This window comes from Rattus rattus, chromosome 3 (genome assembly GCF_011064425.1).
Source record: "Rattus rattus isolate New Zealand chromosome 3, Rrattus_CSIRO_v1, whole genome shotgun sequence".
NCBI lineage: Eukaryota > Metazoa > Chordata > Mammalia > Rodentia > Muridae > Rattus > Rattus rattus.
In genome coordinates, this window is record NC_046156.1 from 40,294,442 (window position 1) to 40,307,943 (window position 13,502).

General features: G+C 38.4%; 1 pseudogene; it reads left to right on the forward strand.

Annotated features, from left to right (window-relative positions):
- Positions 1–5,603: 5,603 nt before the first annotated feature.
- Positions 5,604–6,132, forward strand: LOC116895340 (annotated as a pseudogene).
- The last annotated feature ends 7,370 nt before the right edge of the window (positions 6,133–13,502 follow it).

The window sequence follows — 13,502 nt, forward strand, 5'->3', positions numbered from 1 at the left end:
TTTCTCAGCATCTAATGAGATGATCATGTGGTTTTCTTTCCTTGAGTTTGTTTATATACTGGATTATATTGACAGATTTCTGTATATTGAAGCATTACAGCATCACTAGAATGAAACATACTTGATCATGATGGATGATTGTTTTGATGTGTTTTTGGATTTGGTTTGCAAGAATCTTATTGAGTATTTTGTCATTGATATTCATAAGGGAAATTGGTCTGAAGTTCTCTTTCTTTGTTGGGTCTTTGTGTTATTTAGGTATGAGCATAATTGTGGCTTCATGGGACAAATTGGGTAGTGTTCCTTCTGTTTCTACTTTGTGGAAAATTTGAAGAATATTGGTATGAGATCTGTGAAATTCTGATAGAATTCTGCACTAGTCCTAAGATTTTTTTGGGGGGGGGTTGGGAGACTTTTAATGACTGCTCCTATTTCTTTGGGAGTTATGGGACTGTTTAGATGGTTTATCTGATCCTGATTTAACTTTGGTACCTGGTATCTGTCTAGATATTTCCTTCAGATTTTTCAGTTTTGTTGAGTATAGGCTTTTGTAGTAGGGTCTGATGATTTTTTTGGATATCTTCAGTTTCTATGTTATATCTCCCTTATAGTTTCTGATTTCTTAATTTGGATATTGTTTCTCTGCCCTCTGGTTAGTCTGGCTAAGGGTTTATCAATCTTGTTGATTTTTCCAAAGAACCAGTTCCTGGTTTGTTGATTTTTGTATAGTTCTCTTTGCTTCTACTTGGTTGATTTCAGCCCCAAGTTTGATTATTTCCTGCCCCCTACTTCTTTTTGTTCTAGAGCTATCAGGTGTGCTGTCAAGCTGCTGATGTATGCTCTCTGCAGTTTCTTTCTGCAGGCACTCAGAGCTATGAGTTTTCTTCTTAACACTCCTTTCATTGTGTCCCGTAAGTTTGGATATGTTGTGCCTTTATTTTCATTAAATTCTGAAAGGTCTTTAATTTCTTTCCTTATTTCTTCCTTGACTAAGTTATCATTGAGTAGAACATTGTTCACCTTCCATGTATATGGACTTTCTCTTGTTTTTGTTATTATTAAAGACCAGCCTTAGTCTGTGGTGATCTGATAGGATGCATGGGTTTATTTCAATTTTCTTGTATCTGTTGAGTTCTGTTTTGTGACCAATTATATGGTCAATTTTGGAGAAGGTACCATTAGGTGCTGAGAAGAAGGTATATTCTTTTGTTTTAGGTTGGAATTTTCTATAACTATCTGTTAAATCCATTTGGTTCATAACTTCTATTAGTTTCTCTATGTCTCTGTTTAGTTTTGGTTTCCATGATCTGTCCATTGATGAGAGTGGGGTGTTGAAATCTCCCACTATTACTGTGTGAGGTACAAGGTGTGCTTTGAACTTTAGTAAGGTTTCTTTTATGACTATAGATGCCCTTCCATTTGGAGCATAGATATTCATGATTGAGAGTTCATCTTGGTGGATTTTTCCTTTGATGAATATTAAGTGTCTTTCCTTATGTTTTTTTATAATGTTTGGTTGAAAATCAAGTTTACTGGATATTGTAAAGGCTACTCCAGCTGCTTTCTTGGGACCATTTGCTTGGAAAATTGTTTTCTAGTCTTTTACTCTGAGGTAGTGTCTGTCTTTGTCACTGAGGTGTGTTTCCTGTATGAAGCAAATGTTGCTTCCTTTTTACATATCCAGTCTGTTTGTCTATGTCTCTTTATTGGGGAATTGAGTCCATTGATGTGGAGAGATATTAAGGAATAGTGATTGTTGTTTCCTGTTATTTTTGTTGTTAGAGGTTGATTTATGTTTGTGTGGCTCTCTTCTTTCATGTTTGTTGCACGAAGATTACTTTCTTGCTTTTTCTATGGTGTAGTTTCCTTCCTTGTGATGGAGTTTTCCATTTACTATCCCTTGTATGGCTGGATTTGTGAAAAGATATTGTGTACTTTGGTTTTGTCATGGAATATCTTGGTTTCTCCATCTATGTTAATTGAGAGTTTTGCTGGATATAGTAGCTTGGGTTGGCATTTGCGTTTTCTTAGGGTCTGTATGACATCTGCCCAGGAACTTCTGGCTTTCACAGTCTCTGTTGAGAAGTCTGGTGTAATTCTTATAGGTTGGTCTTTATATGTTATTTGACCTTTTCCCCTTCTTGCTTTTAATATTCTTTCTTTGTTTTGTGTATTTGATGTTTTAACTATTATGTGACAGGGCCAGTCTTTCCTGGTCCAATCTATTTGGAGTTCTGTAGGCTTTTTGCATGTTTATGGTCATCTCTTTGTTTAGGTTAGGGGAGCTTTCTTCTATAATTTTGTTGAAGATATTTACTGGCCTCTTAAGTTGGGAATCTTGGCTCTCTTCTATACCTATTGTCCTTAGGCTTGATATTTTCATTGTGTCCTGCATTTCCTGGATGTTTTGAGTTAGGAGCTTTTTGCATTTTTCAGTTTCTTTGACTATGGTGTCAACGTTTTCTATGGTATCTTCTGCACCTGAGATTCTCTCTTCAATCTCTTGTGTTCTGTTGGTGATGCTTGCATCTATGATTCCTGATCTCTTCCCTAGGTTTTCTATCTGTGGGGTTGTTTCCTTTGTTATTCCTTTGTTTCTGTTTCCATTTTTAGAGCTTGGATGGTTTTGTTCTATCCCTTTACCTGTTTGGTTATGTTTACCTGAAATTCTTTAAGGGTTTGTGTGTGTGTGTATGTGTGTGTGTGTGTGTGTGTGTGTGTGTGTGTGTTTCCTCTTTAAGGGCTTCTACCTGTTTACCTGTGTTTTCATGTATTTCTTTAAGGAAGTTGTTTATGTCCTTCTTAAGGTCCTCTAGCATCATCATGATATGTGATTTTAAAATCATAATCTTGCTTTTCTGGTGTTTTGGGGTATCCAGGACTTGCTGTGGTACAAGGATTTGGTTCTGAGGATGCCAAGTGGCCTTGGTTTCTGATGCTTAGTTTCTTGTACTTGCATAAGTGATTTTTAAAAAAGAAATTTTGACATTAATGTCATCTACTACCCATGTCTTTGGGAAAGCTCTCACCTCAGAGTTTTTAGAAGGATTAACTTACCAACACTACACTGACTAGTCCCAGACCAGTGCTGTGTTCCAGCCTCCTTCAACATTAAAACATCCCTACATACAGGGAGCTCCTTAAACAGGGAGATAAACTACCACAACAAAAATAATTTCAATAACTCCCTGAAACTGAGCAGGCCTCTTCCTGCCAGAGTAAGCAGAGCAGAGCTGCAAAGAAGACTCTCAGAGAAGCTGAGCTGCAAAGACAACTCTGAGACCAGACCAGCTGCCTGAAAGAAGCAGAAACCAGCTGTGCTGCTTGGAAGAGGGTTAGAGCAGCTTCGGCCACCTGGCAAGGAAGATCTCCAACCTCCTGAGCAGCTGTGCAGTGTGCTCCAGATTTCCCAGCTTTGTGAGCTATCATTCATGCTGGAGTTGGCCTTGGTGATGCAGCTTTCTTTGAGTCATTTCTGTTTCTGTAAGTAATCCCTCACTCATATTCCTGTAAGTTACTCCAATAAAACCTCACTGGTTCATGACACCCCCCAACAACAACAACAACAACAACAACAACAACAACAACAACAAACCACCACCAAAAACAAAAACCCAAATGACTAATTTCCAATTTCCAATTCTTAATTTTAGGAACTTAGCAGTTTCAAGTCTGGTTCTAACAGGTGGTATCTGGGAAGACTGAAAAATAGTCATTTCCCTGGATACCTAAGAAAACTAAGGGCTTTGGGAAAATAGCTAGCTCCTCGACTAGAGAGGTAGACCAGTTGGTCAGAGAGAAAAGATGACCAGAGCAGAGATACCAGGGAATAAAAACAAAGCTAGAGGCCTGAAAGCCTGAACTGTCCTTAGCACTTAGTTGAACCTGAGCATTGAAGAAACTCAGGGGAGGGTCATGGGTCAGATTTTCAAATTTTGTGCAGGCAACCAGTTTCTGCAAGTTCATGGATCCTCTCATGCCTGAAAGATCCTGTTTCATGGCATACCTCACTGACTTCAGGCTCTTACAATCATTCCACCTCCTTTTCTGTAATGTTCCCTGAGCATATAACATAGACAGGTGTAATGTAGATATATCACTTGTACCTCAGCCTTCCATGACACTTCTATATACATTAAGAAGTTGTCTTTGTATTGACTGCAGTGCACAAGGCAGGTCTTTGTAAGAGGATTGAAACACTCTTCAGTATTTCTCCATGGTCCCTCTTCTTCCCACCCTTGCTCTCCAGAATCCTCTTCTATGTTCTCATAACAAGTGTTAAAGAAAACCTACCCATGCTTTTGTCAGGCTTGAGTAGGGAGGATGTGGGTGCCTTATACAACAAGATCAAGCCAGTTGAAGCTGCAGCATGAGAGCGGCACCCACTTGTTCTTATTTCTCACTGAAGAATTATCTACAGGTGATATTAAGGGAAGGAAGAGTTATCTGCAGTTGATACTAAGGGAAGGAGAGTCAGGTTCCTTCCAGGGTTTAGCTTCTGGTAAGTTGATCATGCCCCAGTGGGTGGTCCTACCTATGGATATTTTATTGGCAGTAATTGGACTCAGTGACTCATTAAAACAACAATAAAAGAAGGTATGAAGATGGGAGTGAGATTTTGGGGTGGGGGGAATTGGAGAGGAGTTGACACAAGATAGTGGAGGATAAATAAAATATACTGTACATAGGTGTGGAATTCTCAAAGAATAAATAAAAATATATTTAAAAATAGACCCATCCCAAGGATAAAATTCTTATGTAGATTCTGCCAGGATATTATCAGTGCTTAGCTGACTCAAGGAAGGAAAAATGTTCAACCTGTCAGTCTGTTTCCACAAGGGACAAGGAAATGGTTAGGTACATTTCATTTGGTCATCAATTTCCACTCTTGGGGAATGGGTACTTGTTGACTCCTCAGTACAGGCTCACAGGAGTCCAAATCCTAGAATTATAGACTAATTTACTTCAACCCATCCAGCTACCACAATACTAACTTCTTATTTAGCTGGTTCATTAAGTCCATCTATCAAGAGTAAATTTATAAAGGCTCCCTCTTCTCTAGTAGGCATCACCTGCAAATAGTTCATCAACTAAGAGTGAGAACTGGTAGGGACCTCTCACATCCATGATGCAGTATTGATTGGTTTGGCTTGGACATGTGCAAGTCTTGTTCAGGCAGCCACCAATTCTTGTATATTTGTAAGACACTGATGAAAAACAAAACAAAAACCAACCAACCAAAAACCAACCAAACAAAAATCCCCTAACAACAATAACAACAACAACAACAACAACAACAACAACAACAGCAACAACAACACTGTCTGAAGAGTGAGAGCAAGTATTAGAACCAGTCTGGCAGAGGATAAAGATGTTGGAAATATTGGACTATGAATTCAAAGCAATTCTGATTTACACTCAAGATTTAATGAGTGGAATAGTATACAAAAAAACTTGAGCTGTGTAAGCAAAAAATTGGAAATCTTAAGAACTTCCATTTTGGGCCATTTCTGGTTGCTGCGGGACCAAGAGCATCTGTAGGAGAAGAGTCAGAGGGGAGTGTTAGGATTTGAGCTTGCATCTTTTGAATACAGGATCTCAAAATGCATCATGATTCTTGTCTCTTGGACAAGAATCTCATCGTAGGTAATCTTGGAAACAATGGGAACAAGACTGAGTTAGAACAGGTTTTTGGCTATTATGGACCACTATGACGTGTGTGGATTGCTTGAAACCCTCCTGGCTTTGCCTTTGTGGAATTTGAAGATTCCCGAGATGCCACAGATGCTGTCTGTGAGCTAGACGGAAGAACACTGTGGCTGCCTCGTAAGAGTAGAACTGTCAAACGGTGTAAATAGAAGTCGGAATGGTGGCCTGCTTCCCTCTTGGGATCATTGTCCTCGGGATGATTACCACAAAAGGAGGCCTCCTCTTTGGCTCAGATCCCCAAGGAGGAGAAAGGTCTCTGTCTCGTGAGAGAAATCAAAAGCCCTCTCTATCCTTCTCTAGGTCTCGTACCGATCTAGGTCAAATGAAAGGAAATAGAAGACCAGTTTGCAAAAGTGGTGTACAGGAAATATCTTCATTTGACAGGAGTATGTACAGGAAATTAAAGTTTTGTTTGAGACTTCATAAGCTTGGTGCATTTTTAAGATGTTTTAGCTGTTCCAATTTGTTTTGTCTCTTGGAACAGAGACACACAAAACAATGTAATTCTCTATGGTTTCAAATGGATCATATGACGCATACAATATCAAGAATTGTTACTTTAAAATGTTCGTTGAAGGGAGATTAATTTTTTTTGAATTTTAGTTTTTCATAGACTGAAATAAACCTAGATCCTGCCCAGTTTCACGTGTGATGTACTAATGACATAAAGTGACTGGTGGGAACTGATTGAAGCTGAGACACAATGTGGCCCTGTGGGTGAAATGGTGAGCAGTCTGTAAAGGCTGCTGTGAACGCAGCCAACAGATAAAGGGAAGGAACCATACTCTGAAGGGTTTCAAAGCGATTGCTTCCTGGTTGCTGTATGGGGATGCAGAGCTGTTGTGACGTCTTTATTTGGAAATGTCACACTAAGATACCAGTGTCCTATCACTTTAAGGGTACATTGTAGAGTGGAACTTTTCAGTTACTGTGCAAGATTTTTTTTATGTTGTCATTTGTAATGTGTTTGTGAGAATCCTTGGGATTAAAGTTTTGGTTACAAATTGTTGTTTTAAAGAAAGGACTTCCATTTTGTATAAAAACAAAAATGTTTTTATTAGGTTCAATAGTAGGTTTAACAACAAGACAAAAACTTCCAAGTTTTGGAGTAAGTGAACAGAAACCTTCACAACTGAAAAGCAAGACCACCGACTTAACATAAAATATTCTAGAAAAGAAAAGAAAGGAAAAGAGATATGGAACAACTAGAAAAGATTTCATACACATATTATGGAAATTCCAGAGGAAGAAGAAGGGAAAAGGAATGGAGAAATAAGTGACAAAATCGTGACCTTGTATTTTTCTCAGATTATTTACAAATACTCACTGATCATGACATCTCATAGAGTGCAAAAAAAAGTCATAAAACTCCAAAACCCAAACAAAGTATTCCAATAAAAGTGAGCTTGTAACTTTTATACTTCAAAGTATCAAAGGTAAGGAGAAGTCCTGTAGGGGACAGGGTATGTTGTGGGTGGGAGAGGCTGTCTTAACGTTACAATAGTGAACCTAAGAACTATACCTGACCTCTACAGAAACTACAGCAGGAAAAAGAGAACAGAATGGAATGAAATATTAAAAGCTTTGAGCAAATAATGAACTGCCCAAACAAAATAAAACAAATCAACAAGAGTGCTGTTCTCTATCCCATTGTCTTTCAAAAGCGAAGGAAATAGAAAACTTTTCTGGCCATTCAGTTGAAAACATACAAGTGCATAAGTGACTCAAAACCTTGGCAAAATCAGTGACTTGAATCGATACTTGCCAACAGAAGAATTCTTATGACCAAAAACCACGAGAAAAAAAAATCTCTCAACTTCATGAATCCTTGGGAGAAAAAAAATCAATAAAATGGTTCCTAATGATATTCTGCTGTACTCATAGTTGGTGCCTAGTCCAGTCATCACTAGAGAGGTTTCCTCTGGCAGCTGATGGGAACACATGCAGAGTCCCACAGATGAATATTAGTTGGAGAGGAGAGAGAAAGTTGGAGATTTCTAACTGGTTCCTTCACTTGGAGTTTTTGGGAACCCCACAAGAGGGGGAGGAAGAATTGAAGGGGTCAGAGTTGTTGAGGACAGCATGAGAACATGGCCTGCAGAATCATCTAATCAGGGTTCAGCAGGGCTCACAGAGACTGAAGCAGCAATAACAGAGCCTGCATGGGTCTGTCCTAGGTCCTTGGCCTCTTATACTTGCTATAACATAAGAACTTGGTATTTTTGTGGGGCTCCCAACAGTGGGAGTGGGAGTCTCTAACTCTTTTACATGCTCTTGGGACTCTTTTCCTCCTACTGGATTGCCTTGTCCAGTGTTGACATGAGGGTTTGTGCCTAGTCTTGTACCTTGTTATGCCATGTTCATTAATATTCCTGGAAGGCCTGCTGTTTCTGAAAGGGCATGGAGAAGTGGATCTAGAGCACAGGGAATGTGGTGTGGGGAGAAGTTAGAGGAGTGGAGAGAGGGAAACCTGCAGTCAGAATGTATTGTGAAAGCAGAACAAAATCAAACAAAAACCTGAAATACTGCATCCTGCCACTTAGTCTGGCTACCACTACAAAGACAGGCTGTGAAGATGAAGACTCTTCGACATTGTTGGGAATGCAACTGAGGACGGGCATTTTGGGAAACACTATGGAGATTTCAAAAAGCATTCACACTGAAACTCTAGGCAGAGTCTATCATCCCCTTGCTAAAATGGCTATCATTAAAGAAAGAAAATAAGGCAACAAGTGCTGGTGAGGATAAGAAAGTTATGTGCATTTTTTATTAGTGGGGATATGAATTTCCCCAGGCACTATGTAAATCACGATGGAGGTTCTGCAAGGAACTAAAACCATAATTAACTTAACTAAAACCATCTATACCACTCCTGATATATGCCCCCCCAATCAAAGCAACATGCTATTAAGTTGCCTGCATAGCTATGTTCCCTGGTGTATTCACTACAGAAGCTAAGGTGTCCCTCAATCCATGAATGAGTCAAGAAAATGTTGTATGTCTAGATAGTGGGGTACTGGTTTGTCATAAAGAAGAGTAAAATTATGTCACTTGTAGGTAAAAGGTTGAGTCTCACAATCCTTGTGTTGGCTTAATAAGCTAGACTCAGCAAAAGTCATATTCAGGCTTCCTGTCTTATGAGGATTGTAGGGATAAAACACAGCAAAGAACAAGGGGGAGTTGTAGGGATAGAGCAAAGGAGGTCAGTGAATAGGGGACGAAGAGGAAGGTGAAGTAGTTAAATATGATCAAAAGACATTGATTATATACAGATATGAAAATATCACAAGAAAACACTGTTTTGTATAACAAACATATAGTGCTAAGTATTAAAAATAAACATAACTATAATATAAAATAATAAAATATAATAAAAATAGCTACCATGTTTTTGAGTATGTATTCAAAGAATATAGAATATATATTTCAAAGATATACTTGCATGCTCACATCTATTTAAGGCTTGTTTACAGTGCTAAATCAATGTATAAGAGCAGATACAGATAAATGACTAATGAAAATGTAGCTGAGAATTGGTCTTTCAAGGTTTATAAAGAATTGTGTCGAGATTTTGATGGGGATTGCTTTGAATCTGTAGATTGCTTTTCGTAAAATGGCCATTTTCACTATGTTAATCCTACCTACCCCTGAGCATGGGAGATCTTCCCATTTTGTGCTACTTTCTTTAATTTCTTTCTTCAGAGACTTGAAGTTCTTGTGATACAGATCTTTTACTTGCTTGATTAGAGTTACACCAAAATATTTTATATTATTTGTGGCTATTGTGAAGGGTGTGGTTTCCCTAATTTTTTCTTGTCTGTTTATTTTTTGTATAAAGGAGGGCTACTTATTTCTTTAAGTTAATTTTGTATCCATCTACATTGCAAAGGTATTTATCAGCTGTGGGAGTTCTCTGGTAGAATTATTTTGGGTCGCTTATGCATACTATCATATCATCTGCAGATATCAATACTTTGACTTCTTTCTTTCCAATTTGTATACCTGTGATTTCCTTTAGTTGCCTTATTGCTCTGACTAGAACTTCAAATACTATATTGAATAAATAGGGAGAGTGGGCAGCCTTATCTTGTCCCCAATTTTAGTGGCATTGCTTTAAGTTTCTATGCATTCAGTTTGACGTTGGCTATTGGCTTTTGTATATTTCTTTGATTATGTTTAGGTATGTGTCCTGAATCTCTGATTTCTATAATAGATTTAACATGTGTTAGATTTTATCAACGGTGTTTTCAGCATTCAATGAGGGAGGAAGGGACCTGAGCGAGAGAGGGGAGAGGGAGAAGGAGAATGGTTGCTATAAATATGAGACTAGCCTGGTCTACATGGCAAGAGATAGGCCACCTAGAGTACATTAAAACAACAACAACAACAACAACAACAACAACAACAACAACAAAACGTTTCAAAACAAAAACATGACAAAACCTCAAAACAATAATTAATTGATGGCAGCTGGAGGGAAGGGTACTCACATTTCGTTGCGAGTGTGTCCAGTAAGGTAGGCATACTCCAATGGACAAGCTCACCTTCATTAGTATATGGGTAACATTAACTGGATGCAATAGAAGAGAGGAAGGAAGGAAGGAAGGAAGGAAGGAAGGAAGGAAGGAAGGAAGGAAGGAACATAAAACAAAGAAAAGAGAAAGGAGGAGAGGAAGGAGGAAGAGGAGATGAAGTTGGGTGAGGATGGATAGTCTGGAGAGAATTTGAAGGATAGAAGAAGGAAGATACAATCGTAATATATATGATTTATATGTATATATGTAAAACAACCTCACACCATAAAATATTTAAAATATATTTTAATATAACTTGGGGCAAAACGAAATTGTTGCTCTTCCAGAAGAGCCAGATTTGATTTCTAGCACACATGTTTTCTCATACCCATCGGTAACTCTGATTCTAGAGCATCTGATGGCCTTTTATGGTCCCAAAGGGCACTAGGTATGCTCACGGAGCACATACATACACGCAGGCAAAACACTCATACACTTAAAATGAATTTTAAAAAATTAATAAAAATAAAAGTGACAATTCATTCACAACAAAACATGCAAATAAATGAACAAACACAGAATAAAATTATTGAGTTTTCATTATGTTTCATTATGCGTTTTATAGGTATCTTCACTTCTTTGTGGAAAATTGAAGCTACGTTAAGAGCACTACTCCTCCATGCCCTGGCTGCTTTATAGCAGACAGCCCTTCTTTCAGACATCATTTTAGCCATAAACTCCTGTTGACTCTTTATTCCCTTTGTAAAACCACTTATTAATAATTTGCACCCATATATTAAAGGGAAGTAGTCTGTCCTTCCTTCTGCCTGACTACATGTTTTTTGTTTAGTTGTTTGTTTTGCTTGTAAAGTCACTCAATATTTTTTAGTGAGAGGAAACCTCTTGTAACAGCCTGTTCCTCCTGCTGGATATGGTTTCCATTGCTGTCTTAGCTTTACTGTAGAAAACTGATTTTCTCTTCTGTTTTTCTTGCCCATGGCAGTATCTCATGGAGGTGAGTTCTAAATATAGTTTTTAAATTTCTTTGGCAATAATTACTGTGATGTGAGTGTGAAATGTCCCCTGTAGGCTCATGTATTTGGGAAGTTAGTTCTCACTTAGGAATGTTTGTAGAACCTTTAAAAAGTACAGCCTTGCTGGAGGAAGTGGATCAATGGGGACAGTCCTTGCGACTTTAAAGCCTTGTCCCACTTCCTGTTCACTGTCTGCTTCCTTAGTGTGAAAACAATGTGAAAAGCCAGCTTCCTGCTCCCGTCAGGCTACGTGCTCTGCCTGCTCCCATATCTTCCCCACCATGATGGATTGCATCACCCCTAAAGTGTAAGACAAATTCTACCCTGGTCAGAGTATTAGCCACAGCAATGAGAAAGTAACTAAAGTAATAACCTACTGAAAAGATAATTAGTGAGCTCAACTCAAGTTGCCAGCAAAGACCATAGCTGGTACATGTCAATTCTTGCATTAATAAGCTACTGTAGTTATGGTAGTCATTTCAAGTTTTAAGATGGTCTCAGAGGCTTTTGATCATTTACCATAAACCTACTCATATGAAGCTCACATATAGAGTTAAGGGGATGGCTCAATGTGTAAGATCTCTCAGTGTGAGAGTATGATGTCTTACTCGGGGTTTTATTGCTGCAAAGAAACACCATGACTAAAAAGCAAGTTGAAGAGGAAAGGGTTTCTTTGGCCTACACTTCCAGATCACAGTCCATTATTGGAGGAAGTCAGGACAGGAACTCAAGCAGAGCTAGAACTTGGAGGCAGGAACTCATGCAGAGGCCATGGAGGATGCTGCTTACTGGTTTGCTTCCTCCTGGTTTTATTAGCCTCCTTTTTAACCCAGGACGACCAGTCCAGGGACAGAACCATCTACTGTGGGCTGGGCTCTCCCTCCTTGATCCTAATTAAGAAAATGCCGTACACCTGTATTTCATGGACACATTCCTCAACTGAGGTTCCTTTCTCTCTGATGACTCTAGCTCGTGTCAAGCTGATTCACAAAACCAGCCAATGCATATGAGGGCCTGAAATTGGTTCTCTAGTTTCTGTGACACAAACTGGGCATGGTGGTACTTGTCTGTAACTCCAGCATTGGGGGTTGGGATGGAGCAGAGATGCAAACATAACTGAACTTCATTGGACAGTCATCCTCCTCCATTTATGAGCTTCAAGGTTTACTGGCATACTTGGTCTCATAAAGAATAGAAGTGGAGAGCAATTGAAATACATCCTGCATAGGCATGCACACACATGAACACACATCTGTATACCTGTGTGATCACAGCCACATGAAAAAACACATGCAACACACACACACACACACACACACACACACACACACACACACACAGTACCGTATATACACACAAAGGAAAGATACATATCTTGGTTTTTAATCCCCATTGCTGTGATAAAATGCTTTGGCAAAAGCAGTTTAAAGGAAAAAGGATTTATTTCGGTTCACAGTTCAAAGTACAGAGAAACGGGTCAAGGCAGCAGGATCTTGAAGCAACTGGTCACATGAAACTATGACCTTTGATGAGAAGCCCATCATCTCCTATGTGACTCTAGACTCTGTCAGATAGATAATTAGCTTTAGCAATACCATATGATAAATATGCTGTTGAATGAAAGAGAGCTAAAACACCATTGACCAAGAGTGCCAATTGCACTGGCTATAATTACTTGAGTTTATGCTCTATCTTTTTCAATGAATGACATTCAACCTAAAAAATTTACTTAGTGTTTCTACCTTATTGTGTGTGACTTTTAATCTGTAAAATGGTGATGAAAATACTACTATTAGTTAAGCACAGAGCTTGGTACATAAATAAATAGCATTATTACTTTGGTGATATGCAATTGTCAGGATAATACATTCAGTTCTGTCCTGCTATGAATTGTGCACAGTTCCATTTAATTACTTGGTCTCTGTGCTTCATGGATGCTTGTCAATGGGGTTCCTTTACTCAGAGAAATCTCAATACTTAGACTTTTTAGAATATAAAATAATAATTCATCTATGTAATGATTATCTATCTATCATCTATTTATAGCTACCTATAATCTTTCTATCATCTATCATCTACATATTCATCTATATCTTCCATCACTTATCTGTCTATAATGATACTAAAAAGAAGTTGATTATTTTTAAAAGTGGGTGAATTGCTTTTAAAATATCAGGATGGATAAAGAGCCCCGCTCAATTAAGTAGTTACCAAGTGGTATTTGCCTTATGCACATAAATGGTAA